This window comes from Sardina pilchardus, chromosome 12, assembly GCF_963854185.1.
Source record: "Sardina pilchardus chromosome 12, fSarPil1.1, whole genome shotgun sequence".
Classification (NCBI taxonomy): Eukaryota; Metazoa; Chordata; class Actinopteri; order Clupeiformes; family Clupeidae; genus Sardina; species Sardina pilchardus.
Genome location: NC_085005.1, coordinates 29,571,206 through 29,586,205, shown reverse-complemented (window position 1 = coordinate 29,586,205; position 15,000 = coordinate 29,571,206). Strand labels below are relative to the sequence as shown.

At 42.9% G+C, this 15,000-nt stretch overlaps 5 non-coding genes across 5 annotated transcripts; all 5 read left to right on the top strand.

The window, feature by feature from the left end:
* The first annotated feature begins 8,582 nt into the window (after nucleotides 1-8,582).
* On the top strand, nucleotides 8,583-8,655 carry trnam-cau (transfer RNA methionine (anticodon CAU)). The gene has a single exon. It is a non-coding gene; the product is annotated as a tRNA-Met (tRNA).
* A 665-nt stretch (nucleotides 8,656-9,320) lies between these two features.
* Nucleotides 9,321-9,393, top strand: trnam-cau (transfer RNA methionine (anticodon CAU)). The gene has a single exon. It is a non-coding gene; the product is annotated as a tRNA-Met (tRNA).
* A 2,087-nt stretch (nucleotides 9,394-11,480) lies between these two features.
* On the top strand, nucleotides 11,481-11,553 carry trnam-cau (transfer RNA methionine (anticodon CAU)). The gene has a single exon. It is a non-coding gene; the product is annotated as a tRNA-Met (tRNA).
* A 388-nt stretch (nucleotides 11,554-11,941) lies between these two features.
* Nucleotides 11,942-12,014, top strand: trnam-cau (transfer RNA methionine (anticodon CAU)). The gene has a single exon. It is a non-coding gene; the product is annotated as a tRNA-Met (tRNA).
* A 945-nt stretch (nucleotides 12,015-12,959) lies between these two features.
* On the top strand, nucleotides 12,960-13,032 carry trnam-cau (transfer RNA methionine (anticodon CAU)). Its single transcript has one exon. It is a non-coding gene; the product is annotated as a tRNA-Met (tRNA).
* Nucleotides 13,033-15,000: the final 1,968 nt, after the last annotated feature.

Sequence of the window (15,000 nt, the reverse complement as noted above, 5' to 3'; positions counted from 1 at the left end):
TGACAACTTACAAATGAGAAGGCAAACTTAACAAGCGCAGAGTTTACTCAGATCAATGAACTATGCCAATACACTGATCTGGGATCTGGTAATGTGCTGCAGACTGAAGCCTGGGAGCTAAATATTTCAGGGCTACATGCAGAGTAGAGAGAGCATACGGTAGCTTCTCATAGCCTCTGTCTTTGGAGATGTTTTACTTACCGGAGAATTTCTGCTGGTTAAACATCGATAAAAGCTCCCCACATGCCTGTTATCCACCTGCATCTGACATGGTTCTGCCTCACGAGCCCACTGTGCAGAGAGCAGCATCAATTGTGTGTATTACAGTGGCTCTGTACAGTTCATTTCAATGTAATTTATCTTATAATAATAATAATAATATGGCGCCTTTTTAAATCACCCAAGGTCACCTTACAATTAAAAAAAATATATACCCCATAATTTCCTGACTATTAGCCGCGGCTTATACATTGATTTTGCAAACTTTCTTCAGCTATGAGGTTAATACATGGGGGGCAGTTAATATGGTGTTAATATGGTTTTGTTTCTTGCATAAAACACTGTCCTGTGGCTTATACACAATGCGGCTTATATGCGGGAAATTACTGTAAGTAAAAACCACGGTTTTATTAGCTAAAAAAAACAATAAAAAGAATTAAAAAAAGATGCACAGAACTTACATACAGACACTAGAACGGCTGCTTCTGTCTGTTTACTTATGAGGTTTAAATGTATGACAACCTAGGAAGAAGAAGGCAGGCGGAGGTAGCTGCGCTCTCTGAGTGCTTTTCTAGTTATTATTAGCTTTATTGCTATTGTTCCTGGTGTGAACGGCCCTTTATAACCACGATATCTTAAACCTCAAATGCTGAAGCAGTGACGGGAATCTGTTTTATCCAATTTTGTTTACATTCTAGTGTAACTGTCTATAGTCCTTAGGGACAGTTTGCAACTGGCCTCTTGTCCAATAGTTGGCCAGCTTTTGCTGAATAAATAAATCTCCAAACTCATCTCCACATCATTGTCAAGCTTTACCGCATCACAGACACCTTAATAAAGCTCATTTAGCTTAGCGTTCGTTATAAGAACAACAGGCCATCAGTTATTACTCCGTTCCCATTATGTTTATCAGAACGTGCCTAAGTAGCCTTCTATACTGCCGACACTCTTGCTACAGAGTAATTATCACCCAATGACACCGCCTGGCTATTCATTAACCATTTCTGCCCACACAAGACAGTCGGTGTGTGTGTGTGTGTGTACGTGTGTGTGTGTGTGTGTGTGTGTGTGTGTGTGTGTGTGTGTGTGTGTGTGTGTGAGTGAGTGAGAGAGAGAGAATGAGGGGGAGAAAAAGAGAAAGAAAAACAACTGATAACAGCAGATTTGACAGGTCTCACTAAAGCGCGCTGGGTAATTACGAGGCTAATTTGCGTAGACCAGCAGCAGTATTCCGAGACGGTGCAGGGGCTTTAGCAGACACGACCCCCATTCCCCCGACCTCAGCAGTTCTGCTGCCGTTTATATCCACCGCTAATCCTACCCTTCAACAGCTAACATAGAAGCTCTGATTCTAATTCTAAATTCTTTTCTCTAATTCCAGGCATACTACTCCAGGCTGACAATAGAACTCATCTAAGCTGAGTCTATGGAGCCGTTATTGGGCTTTTCATCTTGATTGTTTGGTTTATGTATTAGTCTTTATTTGTGTATGGATGCCAGCATCTTTAGCTCACAAATATGTTACACAAATAGAAATGGAGTTTCAAGTAAACAAACATCAACTGTCAACAAAACAGAAAGAAAAACGCTGCAAAGCCTCAACATATTTAGAAGATAGCATTTCTATAAACTTTAATGAAGATCATCATTATGGTCCCTAAAATATTGCTGTATAGGTCTCGCTTTGTCTCTTTGGTGTGATGTAACACGTGGGTATTTGTGTCGTCCCATTGTGTGTTTTGCATTATTTGTGTAAACAGATTCAACTCGATGGGCAAAGTGCCACATTTCAGCACCATTCAATTCACTTGCCACTAATATTTATATAATACATACAAACACACATGCACATTTGTGAGTGTGTGGACACAAATACACACACACACACACACACACTGACATAAAATCTCTAACTCAGCATTGTATCACAGCAATGTATTTGCAACCAACAAGGAAAAGGGCCTCATATTTCATCTTCAATCCTTTACCTCTCAAATAACTAAGACCTGGAGACATAGAATAGAGTCGAACCAGGAAGAGAACACTGGAATAATTGCTTCTCCTCTAGCCTGGGGAATACGGAGATCTCAATATTCCTCAGGATATAACACACACACACACACACACAGACATATACAAACGCACGCACACACACACGCACACACACACACACACACACACACACACACACACACACACACACACACACACACACACACACACACACACACACACACACACACACACACACACACACACACACACACACACACACACACACACACACACTTGTTTTATAATATTGTGAAATATTGTTTATTTTAAGCTAAGAGAAGTGATGTCTAGAAGAACATTTTTGTTGCTTCACTCCTTTACACATCTAGACATTAGCAACACTGTTCTTCTAAATAGTCCTCTTGAAGAACGAATAGGCCTTTTTCCTGACCCAATAAACAGAGAGAGAGAGAGAGAGAGAGAGAGAGAGAGAGAGAGAGAGAGAGGTCCACCTGAAGACTCACACCCTCATCCGTGCCTGCATGGCTTGCGTCAGTTCTTCATTATGGGGCGCTAATTAAAATATGCTAATGCAACACAAGCCACGGAATCAGTCATGATGCAAAGCGGCCCCACCGTCCGCTAATTGCACACGGCCAGACATTTCTGATGACTCCACACAGGAAGTGATAAGTAGGCCTGTGTCCTAGAGCACACACACACACACACACACACACACACAGTCATGCCAAACACACACACACACACACAGTCATGCCACACACACACACACACACACACACACACACACACACAGTCATGCCACACACACACACACACACACACACATGCAGTCATGTCACACACTATTCGCATTATTCACATGTCCAATGAAGTGAACAAACACAGTGAGATGTTGAGGGTTTTTCCCCAGTATAAATGAATAGTCCTCACTGTAGTCCACATGGCTGAGCTCTAGTTCTCCCTGTTTGCCAGGAGAGGCGATAGAAAGGGAGGTTGGGAAGAGAGAGAGAGAGAGAGAGAGAGAGAGAGAGAGAGAGAGAGAGAGAGAGAGAGAGAGAGAGGGAGAGAGGGAGGGAGAGGGGGATGGAGCAGGGAATGAGAGTGTGAGAGGGAGAGAATAAAAGTGAGAATGAGTGGGCGGCGGTAGCGCCATCCATCCTCCATCCATCAGTCACACGTCACTCTCTAACCAAAGGAAGCCTCCTGCTCTCCTCTGCCCATCACCCCATCGCCTGCGTCCGCCCAGACGCCTCTCCTCCTCTCCTCTTCTCTCTCTCCCTCTATTCTCTCTCTCTCTCCTTCCCTACTTCATTCATGTCCCCCTTTTCTCTCCGCGGCTCCATCACTCACTGTCTTTCTCTCTCTCTCTTTCACTCACTCACTCTTTCTCTCAGCCCTTCCTGTCCATCTTCACTCTTCTCTTTATCGCCTCTACCGCCCCCCGTCTCTCTCTCTTCCTCTCTCTCCTCCTTCTCTCTTTTCCTCTTTCACTCCCTCTCTTTTTCCTCTCTCTCTCTTGCTCTCTCCCTCCCCCTCAGTTTTCGTCTTTCACTCCCTCTCTTTCTCCTCTCTCTCCCTCTCTCTCTCCCTCCCCTTCTCTCACCCCCCTCTCTCCCCCCTCTCTCCAGTCCCCCTGGTGGTTGCTATCTCTCCTGATCTGGCCCCTGGCGGGTGTTTGAAGGGACTGATCTCTCTCACACCCCGATGATGACGAGGAGCTTTCGGGCCCTCGGTGGGTCCTGACAGGAGTCACATTTCCGTGACGCAACCCGAGCTCACACCCTAGGGTGCTGCTGTCTCTCTCTCTCTCTCTCTCTCTCCCTCTCTCTCTCTCTTCCTCTCTCCCTCTCCCCCTCTCTCTCTGTCTCTTTCTCTCTCACTCACTCTCACTGTCTCTCACTCACACTTGCCGACACGCCTTTCTGTGACACACATACACACACACACACACACACACACACATGCCTTTCTGTGACACACACACACACACACACATGCCTTTCTGCGACACACTCTCATGCAGAACAAGAACATGTTTCACCCGCTAAAAAAAGTTTGATTGCTAGTGTGACATCAGCAAAATCACTCCGTTATGCAAGCGCTCTGAGTCGTCAAATGATGACGCTTCGGCCAACAAGCCAAAGACAGAGATCCTGCTGAGATTTCTCAATCCTCCTTCTGTCTGAGTCACCTCGCCGGGCCTCCTCCCCAGGCTCTGTGTGAAGGACCAAAGCCATCGATATCTCAAAGTTGCGACAGCCGTTGCCTTGTAGTTCCCTTGGTCCCTGGTTTACTACGGGATTGACAGCAGCGATCGCATTAATATTTACGGTAAATACTCAATGAAAATGACTATAAACTGCATTTCCACATACATATATTACTCAATGAAAATGCATTATTATGCACACGACCATAAGTCATGTAGAAAAGTCTTATTATAACACCTGAGATATTCATTCATTCTCAATGAGAATAGTTCCCTTCAACGACCATGACATACCGGATGTGCCGCCATTGTTCGTACACGGGAGTCAATGGTAGTGTCGCAACTTTGAGATATCGATGGCTTTGTGAAGGACACACTGTGGAGGTGAAGGACGCACACTTCAGAAAAAAAGGATTCACTACAAGGAACCTAGCCTAGCGCTAGAACTGCCAAGAAATGTCAAAGCTAATAGAGCTACCAAGGTGGTCATTTGGAATTCAAACCAGCAAGACTATCTTTTCATTTTTAAGAGTCATTTTTTTGAAAAGCAATTTAGCAGTCAAAATGGCCCGTCACAGCCTCTGTAGTGCTGTAAGGTCATCTTGTTAAGGGATGCCAATGTGCTGTGTCAGACTGATGTGTCATAACTCAGTCAAATGTGCTGTGTCAGGTTTTACATTACATTACATTTGACTAACGCTTTTTAGCCAAAGCGACGTACAACATGGTTTATGTGTAATAACTCAATCAAAGTAACACAATGACTTCTCGGAGATAAGTTAAAGCGACACTAAAGAGTTTTTTGTACCTTAAAATAATGTTTCCAAAATCATTTCAGAAGTTCATGAACTCGTAACAGGGTGAACGGCACTTCTGCACTCACTTTGCGGCCCTCTATCGACTATAACTGCACTATGTACGTTTACCAGATTGGGTAGCGGATCTGTACCTCAATGGAATATACAGTTTGAAAATACAAATTTGACTTGCTTCAATGTCGCAATACATCATACTCTCATAAAATCATGCATCATACTCTACCTTGTCTGTGGACATCGTTATTTGCTGGATAAACAAACAGCATGAATGCGACAGAGGAAAAGCTCTTGAGCGTTGCTTTAATACTTTTACAATGTAGGACCAGCAATGGAGAGTGCAAAACATCTGCATCGGTGATGAACCTTTCCTGACCTGAACGCACCCAAAACATGGACCGGTCACTGTACAAAGCCCTGCCGTCTGGTGAGTGGACACTAGTGGGGTCAGCGAGTTCTGCGTCTGTTGTATCAGTGCTTCGGCGGCCATTTTGACCGAGGGAGTCCTGCGCTCGACCTTTCCGTGACTTTCTCGTCTTTCGGGAGGAAGTTCTTCTGCTTCCTTCCTTCGGCAGTCTATCATGTGTCTGGCACGCATCCAGCAAGAGGGGGTAAACCCCTGCGCTGACACGCTCGCTGGATCGGAGCGCGATGACAGGACAGACGGAAAATAAATCGGGCTTGAACTTATCAAAGAGTCGTTCTGACAGACACCGGGGACATGAAAAGACTCCAAATGATGTCGACACGCCAAGTTTCGCTGTTGTCGTTTTCCTTCGAATGTGAAAAGACCAAATGAAGAATGAATGACAGATCAAAGTCTGGCAATATATAACGGCATGATAATGCCTGGATACATATGTTAGTCATTAGGGTAAAGAGACAGTACAGTTCACGTGCTACACAAAAGGGAAACAACAAGAGGACTCAAGTTGTCTGAGACGAGACGTTCCGACAAACCTGTCACTTCACGAGTTGGGCCAAACGCCTGACCTCTTCAAACTTTCCTGAAGAGCTTTCATGTGTGTCCAATCTTTGGATGGCATTACATTTAAAGTATATTAAATTCAACAAGTTTTTTTGTCTATCTATCGGAGTCATGGCCACATTATCATTATAGAGATAATTAGATTTTTTAAACTCATTAAATGATGTCTTCTTCACTTTGATGTCGGCTGCTAGGAGTACTTCAGACATCAGAAGATACAATCTGTCTGTCTCTAAATGTGCTTTCCTAAAAAAAAAGGGAAAAAAAAGAAGAAAGAGTTTAAATCACTGGCAGTAGACCTACTCATAGCAACATATGGAAAGTCCTGACAATTCATTTGGGTTTTGAATGATTACTTCATAAATAGCTGTCCGTGGTCTTCTACTCGTATAATAACGTCTAGCGTGTGTGTGTGTGTGTGTGTGTGTGTGTGTGTGTGTGGGTGTGTGTGTGTGTGTGTGTGTGTGTGTGTGTGTGTGTGTGTGTGTGTGTGTGTGTGTGGAGTGTGTGTGTGCGTGTGGTGTGTGTGTGGGGGTGGGGGGGGGGGTAATGTGTGTGTGTGTGTGTGTGTGTGTGTGTGTGTGTGTTGGAGCATGGGGGCAAGGGGTGGTCAGTGGCCGTGCTCTGAATATGTTCAGTCTCCAGTCTGGGTCCCTGCCAAGACATGCCCCTAGTGGTAGCAATGAGAAATGCCATCTCCATAAATATTACTTTAAAAATATAACTAAACACTAAAATGTAGACGCTATTTAATTTAGTATACCACACATTAACAGACATATTATCAATAGGTTAAGTTATTATTATGTTATAATATGATTATATATCATGACTACCCATGTTTTAAATGCTAAATGCTCCTTTCTTTTCAGAAACATCATATAGGCACAAGGACATAAGCAGCCTCTGCTCTAAGAGGGAGAGTATGTGTGTGGATAGTATAAGGAAGGGGAGTTTAAAACAGAGTAATGCCAGTCTTCCCGTCCAGACGTTGTTTTGTTTTAAACTCCCCTTCCTTATACTCTCCACACATATTATATATATTTTAATCAAGGATATACCAACATAAATGTAGCTGAGCATGGTGGCACTATCTGTCCAAAAATATGTATAACATGGCACCGAAGATAGTATAATAGAAGGTGAAATAATACTTCAAAGAGGTCAATAGAAAGGCTGGTAGTTTATCAATAATACAGGCCTTGGATTTTAGTCCTTGACCATGTTTGAAGGACAGTTCTGAAGGTATTGAAACCATACTAGGCAAGTTGAACTTCTGAAACATTTGTCCGTAGCTATACCACCATATGTGATGCTTTTCTATAAGATAGGAGTCTGGCCTGGCAAGACTAACATGGCTGCTGACAAGCATTGACACAACAGAGAAACTCACCAAAGAAGCCTTTGATAGCACATGACTGTGAATGGAAGCCTTTCTATGTGTGTGCAAATGCCTTTTCACATGGTGCATCTTCACCGGCTTTCTTCTATATCTCTTTGAGTTTTTAAATGTGTGTATGTGTGTCTAAGAATATATTTGCCTTGGGATACATCTATGAGTATGAGTCTCTGTGTGTGTATGTGTGTGTGTGTGTGTGTGTGTGTGTGTGTGTGTGTGTGTGTGTGTGTGTGTGTGTGTGTGTGTGCGAGGGAGAGAACAGAATGTGAGTTTGTGTGGGTGCGAGTCCGTAGCAAACAAGTAAGTCTATAAGACTGTGTGAGTGTGTATATATATGAGCACGCATTTTGTGTGTGCTTGTGTGTGCTTGTGCTTGTGTGTGTGTGTGTATGTGTGTGTGTGTGTGTGTGTGTGTGTGTGTGTTTGTGCGTGTGTGTGTGTGTGTAAGCACGGGTGAGTGACTGAGTGGGTGTGGGACGGCTGATAGTGGTTTACAAAAGGGGCCTGGGTGGTGCAGGGGTGGTGGAGGGGGATCTTTGGCCCGGCGAGGCTCTCTGAATAGGCTTTAAATAACAGCCCTATCGCCACGGCAGCCGGCCCCTTTCTCATGCTAATAGCGCCCGCTAGCCCACAACCCCCGCCGCGAGCTGTTCGTGGGGCAGACAGACTGCCATCCATCTGCAGCTGTCGGAGAGGCCCTACAGGGGGGTGGGGTGTGTGTGAGTGTGTGTGTGTTTGTGTGAGAGAGGGGACGGCTTGAGTGAGAGAGAGGGAGGGAGGGAGCTGTGGGTTGGCCGTAGCTTAGCTTAGCTTAGCATAGGCGAGACGAGACGAGACGAGCTTGAGGGCGAGGCTCCTCCCTCTGGTGCTAAAGCTCACGTTACACTGTGGGCTGACACAGACAAACTCAGGCATGCGGCAGTAGCCTGCATAGCCTCCTTAGCGCAGTAGGTAGCGCGTCAGTCTCATAATCTGAAGGTCGTGAGTTCGATCCTCACAGGGGGCAATGTTTTGAGTTTATGCAAGATCTCGTAGATATAAACATCACACCTATTTATAACAACAACCAACTCTGATAGCAGCAGTAATAATTATGTAAGAATTAACCACAAACTGGGAAACATTATTCTCAGCTCACATTGCTTTATTTATCAATGTTTTATTGTTATTTTATGTTGACAAAAAATGTTTTTAATACATCTTCTCTATTATATCTATCCAGTATGTTTTCATCTGTCAAAAAGTTCCTCCAAATGACGGTTATCTCTAGAATATGGGAAATGTCACCAGCACCCTCTCTTAAATCATTAACCAATACTGTATGGAGCCTGTGTGTGTATGTCTATGTTTTTATTTACTTTTATGTCCATCCTCCAGATGGTGGTTATCATTAGTATATGAAAGACAGGCCAAAACATGTCATCAGGGCCATCTCTTAAATCAGTAATGGACCCTGTGTGTATGCTTGTTGGTGTGTGTGTGTGTGTGTGTGTGTGTGTGTGTGTGTGTCTATGTGTCTGTGTGTGTCTGTGTGTGTGTGCGTGCGTGCGCCTGTATGCTTGTTTATGTGGTGTGTCTGCGTGTGTGTATGCCATGTTAGTTGTAGCTCTGTGTGTGTGTGTTTGTTTATTTGTGTGGTTTTGTCTGTGTGTGGGTGCAGTGATAGTTGTAGCCTCCTTAGCGCAGTAGGTAGCGCGTCAGTCTCATAATCTGAAGGTCGTGAGTTCGATCCTCACAGGGGGCATTTTTGAGCTTGTGCCCTTCGACATGAACGGCGTTCCTGACGATGACTCACTGCACATAAACGCTGATAAGCCGGTATAATGACTTGGGAATTAACCGCTGCATGGCAGACAGCAGTCTCAGCTACCTGTGATTTAAGACAATTGTTATGATCTGTTCTCTCCGATAAAAAATGTTGTTAATACATATTCTCTATTACACTATATTCTAGTTTGTTTCATCTGTCAAAAAGTTCCTCCAAATGACAGTTATCTCTAGAATATGGGAAATATGAATGATGAATCAACACTGTATGGAGAAAGACACCTGTGTGTGTGCATGTCTATGTTTTTATTTCTCTTTTTCATTTATATCCTCCAAGAGGGTATTCCAGGTACGTGGAGTAGTGATACACCTGGGTAAATTAGCTCATTTTACTGTAAGTACAGTACACCTCCTACAACAAGAGCCCAATGGCATCATTTTGTTAGGAGAATAAAGCCGTACAGCTCTTCTATTAGGAGGTTTATCACTGACTCTGAGTTACAGTTTTTCTCGATTGTTTACACACAATTTCTGGTACTTGAGACACAATTCCCGTAATATGTAGCTCATGCACCAACCTCCTAAACCAATTCTGCTGAACTATAAGCACAATTTCTGCTTTACACTCAAATTGCAGTTCTATAACACACTGTTTTCAAAACACTACACACAATTCTGTGCATTAGACACAATTTTCATGAAGAAAATCTCTTGTTTTCACAAAGAACACACTGCCATTAAAATTCTAAAGCTAACTGCCCTACCATGCACACTGACTCATCATATGGGCAAACTCCTGTCACACAGTCTTACAATTTGCAATCAGAGCTTTAGTATTACAGTAGTAGTATAGGCAGAGGCAGAGCCAGAGGAGTGAGAGTAAGAGGAGGAGGATGGGGAGGCCAAGGACCGTGATCTCTGATGAGATCCGAGCCACTAGAACATTGCAGTGCTGCGTATCAATACAGTACAGTACCGGACAGTACAATACAGCTCAATGAGCACAGTAGTACAGTATTGCCTGTGGGCTGTTCTGTAAGACTGTAAAAATAAAGTATGTTTCAAGTATTTGGAGAAAGTAATCCTACTTTGTATTCCTACACAGTTTACAGTATTTGACTATTTGTTTGGCAGCCGAAAGATTACCGAAGGGCTTCTGTCTCCTGAACAGAAAAATCATGAGCATTGTCCTAGAAAAAATGGCATAACATTACAGCAAATACAAAGAAAAATAATAGAAAACAATGAGATATTTCAAAATATTGATAGGGTAAGCATATCAACTTACTGTATCAGCTTATCTACTGTTTGTAGCACTGTTTGTGTAACACTGAACAAAATTAGGCCCAAGTCATTATAATGAATGGAGAAGAAGTGTTTTCAATTCATCGCAGTGTTTTACACTGAGCACATCAGTGTTCAAATGGTCCTTATAAATGTATTGATATATGATGGTTTGTGTGTGTCTCTTGAGAACAAAAGAGCATTTTGAGGAGAAATTACATTGTTTTGAAGGTAAAGTGTCATTTTGCAGGAGAATTGTGGAGTTTTGCCCATTGTGTGTGTTGTTTTGGATTTGTGTGTAGAGTTCTGAGAATATGAGGCATGTTTTCAGAAAATGTGTGTTAGCAATCGAGAAAAACTGTAACTGGGTTGTGACTAAACCACGCACTTGGAATACCCCCCAGACGGTGGTTGTCATTAGTATATGAACGACAGGTCAAAACATGTCATCAGGGCCATCTCTTAAATCAGTAATGGATATGTGTATGTGTGTGTGTGTGTGTGTGTGTGTGTGTGTGTGTGTCTGTCTGTCTGTGTGTCTCTCTCTCTGTGTGTGTGTGTGTGTGTGTGTGTGTGTGTGTGTGTGTGTGTGTGTGTGTGTGTCTGTCTGTCTGTGTGTGTGTGTGTGTGTGTGTGTGTGTGTGTGTGTGTGTGTGTGCATGTGCGTGTGTGTGTATGCTTGTATGTGAGTGTGTATGTGTGTATGCTTGTGTGTTTGGTTGTGTGTGTATGCTTGTGTGTGTGTGGTTGTGTCTGTGTGTGGGTGCAATGGTAGTTGTAGCCTCCTTAGCGCAGTAGGTAGCGCGTCAGTCTCATAATCTGAAGGTCGTGAGTTCGATCCTCACAGGGGGCATTTTTGAGCTTGTGCGAGTGCCCTTGGGCTTCGTCAGTCCAACTATCTAAATACTGTTGTAGGAGTACAGTACACCTCCTACAACAAGAGCCCAATAGCATCATTTTGTTAGGAGAATAAAGCCTTACAGCTCTTCTATTAGGAGGTTTATCACTGACTCTGAGTTAACTGGTTTGTGACTAAACCATGCACTTGGAATACCTGTGTGTGTGTGTCTGTCTGTGTGTCTCTCTCTCTCTGTGTGTGTGTGCGTGTGTGTGTATGCTTGTATGTGTGTGTGTGTGTGTGCGTGTGTGTGTGTGTGTGTGTGTATGCTTGTGTGTGTGGTTGTGTGCGTGTATGCTTGTGTGTGTGGTTGTGTTTGTGTGTGGGTGCAATGGTAGTTGTAGCCTCCTTAGCGCAGTAGGTAGCGCGTCAGTCTCATAATCTGAAGGTCGTGAGTTCGATCCTCACAGGGGGCATTTTTTGAGCTTGTGCCCTTAGACATGAACAACACGCAACACAAATAGTTTGGTTTCAATGCATTTCTGTAGAGCAATAAGCTTCAGGGTTTTGAATACCGTAATTTCCCGACTATAAGCCGGGTCTTATATTAACATTGATTTTGAAAAAAAATTTCCGCTCTGAGGTTAATGCAGGGGGGCAGTTAATATGGTGTTAATATGGTTTTGTTTCTTTTAACTTACATAAAACACTGTCCTGCGGCTTATACACAATGTGGCTTATATGCGGGAAATTACTGTGGTCATAAAACCATTGCTATTATAAAAAATATATTGTTTGAGTTGAGAATCCTCTGATTAACGGCTATGATTATTAGATGAAAGTCAGGGCTAATCCTCAAAATGTTGAGATTTATTCTCATTGTTGCACTGTTGCAGAATTGACCACAATATGGGAGACAGTAAAGTCTCAGCGATCACTGACAGCTGTGATTTCAGACAGTTGTTCTATCCGACATAAAATGTTAATACATCTTTTCTATTATATTATATTCCAGCATGTTCTACCTGTCAAAAAGTTCCTCCAAATGACGGTTATCTGTAGAATATGGGAAATGTCAAGTGTAGCCAGGACTCTCTCTTAAATCATTAATCAATACTGTATGGAGAAAGACACCTGTGTGTGTGCATGTCTATGTTTTTATTTACTTTTATGTCCATCCTCCAGATGGTGGTTATCATTAGTATATGAAAGACAGGCCAAAACATGTCATCAGGGCCATCTCTTAAATCAGTAATGAACCCTCAGAGCTGTGAACAGAATGACAGCTGTGTGTATGTGTTTGTGTGTTTGTGCGTTTGTGCGTGAGTGCGTGCTTTTGTGTGTGTGTGCATGTGAGTGTGAGTGCATGCGGGTGCTTGCCTGCATGTTTATTTCTGTGTGTGGGTGCAATGGTAGTTGTAGCCTCCTTAGCGCAGTAGGTAGCGCGTCAGTCTCATAATCTGAAGGTCGTGAGTTCGATCCTCACAGGGGGCATTTTTGAGCTTGTGCGAGTGCCCTTAGGCATCGTCAGTCCAACTATCTAAATACTGTGCATACCAAACATACTTATATAAATACTAAACATAACTCACTAGTCACAACCTTAACCTAAACACTTATCTCCCTACACAGATCCTAGAAATAGACACAAAATAGTACCAGGTCTGGTGGGTAGAGTTTCTATAGCTAGTTCTCTGTGTGGTTTCCATGCATTCCTGATGAGCAATAAGTTCCAGGTTTTTGAATTGCTTATTTAGAATCCTCTGAATGGCGGCTATCATTAATAGATTAAAGGCAGGGCTAATCCTTAACATGTTGAGATTCATCCTCATTGTTGCTACTTGGCATGATTGTGCCGACTGGATTCCCTCATGGATCACTGGATCATGGAGCAAGTCGTGGTCAACAACGACTACCTGGACAGTATAAAGGGCGTTCAGAACCGCAGAACTGTATCAAAGACATTACCTCTCTCTCCTTTTGGGCCTGACTGTCAGATAGGGAAGTTGACTGTGTCACCTGCAAAAAAAAAAGAAAGATAGTCACTATTCTGATTCTAAACTAAACATTGTGTGGTAACACTTTACTTGTAGGTACAGTATCTAGCCTACATAACATGTGACATGACACTGTCATGATACATGAACCCTAAACCCTAACTCTTGTCATGACAGAAAACGAAAGACACTTAGTGACAGAGGTGTTATGTCATAAACATTTATGACTTGTTTATAATGTTTATGACACATTCATGACAGTGTCGTATCACTTGTATATAGACACCTTCAAGTAGAGTGTAACCCGTTATGTCACGTATTTTGTATACTGTGTCACTGATGGCAAGCTGATTGTAACATTCTGAGAGTCTCTCAGAAAGGATTCCTTTATGTGTGTGTGTGTGTGTGTGTGTGTGTGTGTGTGTGTGTGTGTGACTATGCAAAAAGAAAAAGAGTAATTCATCTTATGAATTGCACTGAATGGCGCACCAGTTATCCATAACCTTTTGAGTTCCTTTATCTTCCTTCAGGAGAGCCGTGTTGCCACTGCCATGCTGTCTGAACATACATGTATAAACTTTTATTCCAATGACAACCTTATTTTAATGTATGCAAATAAAAAGAAGTACATAAAATGAATACACCAAAAATACAGATTGTCCATGCTTCTGTAAGATTCTGAAGAAGAGTTCCAATAAAATCGCCCATCCTGTTTCTGTGCAGCTGAGACTGACGTGTTGTGACACACACACTATCTGACGTGTTGTGACACACACACACACACACACACACACACTATCTGCATGCCCGAGTGCTGACACACTCCGCTGGTGATGACACATCAGGAACGCACTGCTGGAATGGACATGTGAATACTACCACTACAATAACACAGCGCAGGTCTGAGTCAGGGATTCAGTGGAGGAGGGAATGTAGGTCTCTCTCTCTCTGTGTGTGTGTGTGTGTGTGTGTGTGTGTGTGTGTGTGTGTGTGTGTGTGTGTGTGTGTGTGTGCGTGTGTGTGTGTGTGTGTGTGTGTGTGTGTGTGTTTGAGGTGAAAGGGAATGGTGTGTGTGTGTGTGTGTGTGTGTGTGTGTGTGTGAGAGAGGTGAAAGGGAATGGGATGTTAAGTAATAAAAGTGGAAGTGACTTTAGAGTAATGCAAGAGTCTGAAAGAGAGTGAAGGACTAAACATAGTTAATGATTAAACTATAATGCTGAGCCACCATCCAGAAGTGTGTGTGTGTGTGTGTGTGTGTGTGTGTGTGTGTGTGTGTGTGTGTGTGTGTGTGTGTGTGTGTGTGTGTGTGACTATGCAAAAAGAAAAAGAGTAATTCATCTTATATGAAGATAAAAAAGATTTATATTGTTTGTTATAGTATGAATAGACTTACCTAGTGCTCTCTTGAAAGATCATTTTTGAGGACACTTTTTAAAGAGTTTATTGCTTGTTTTTAAGACTAACT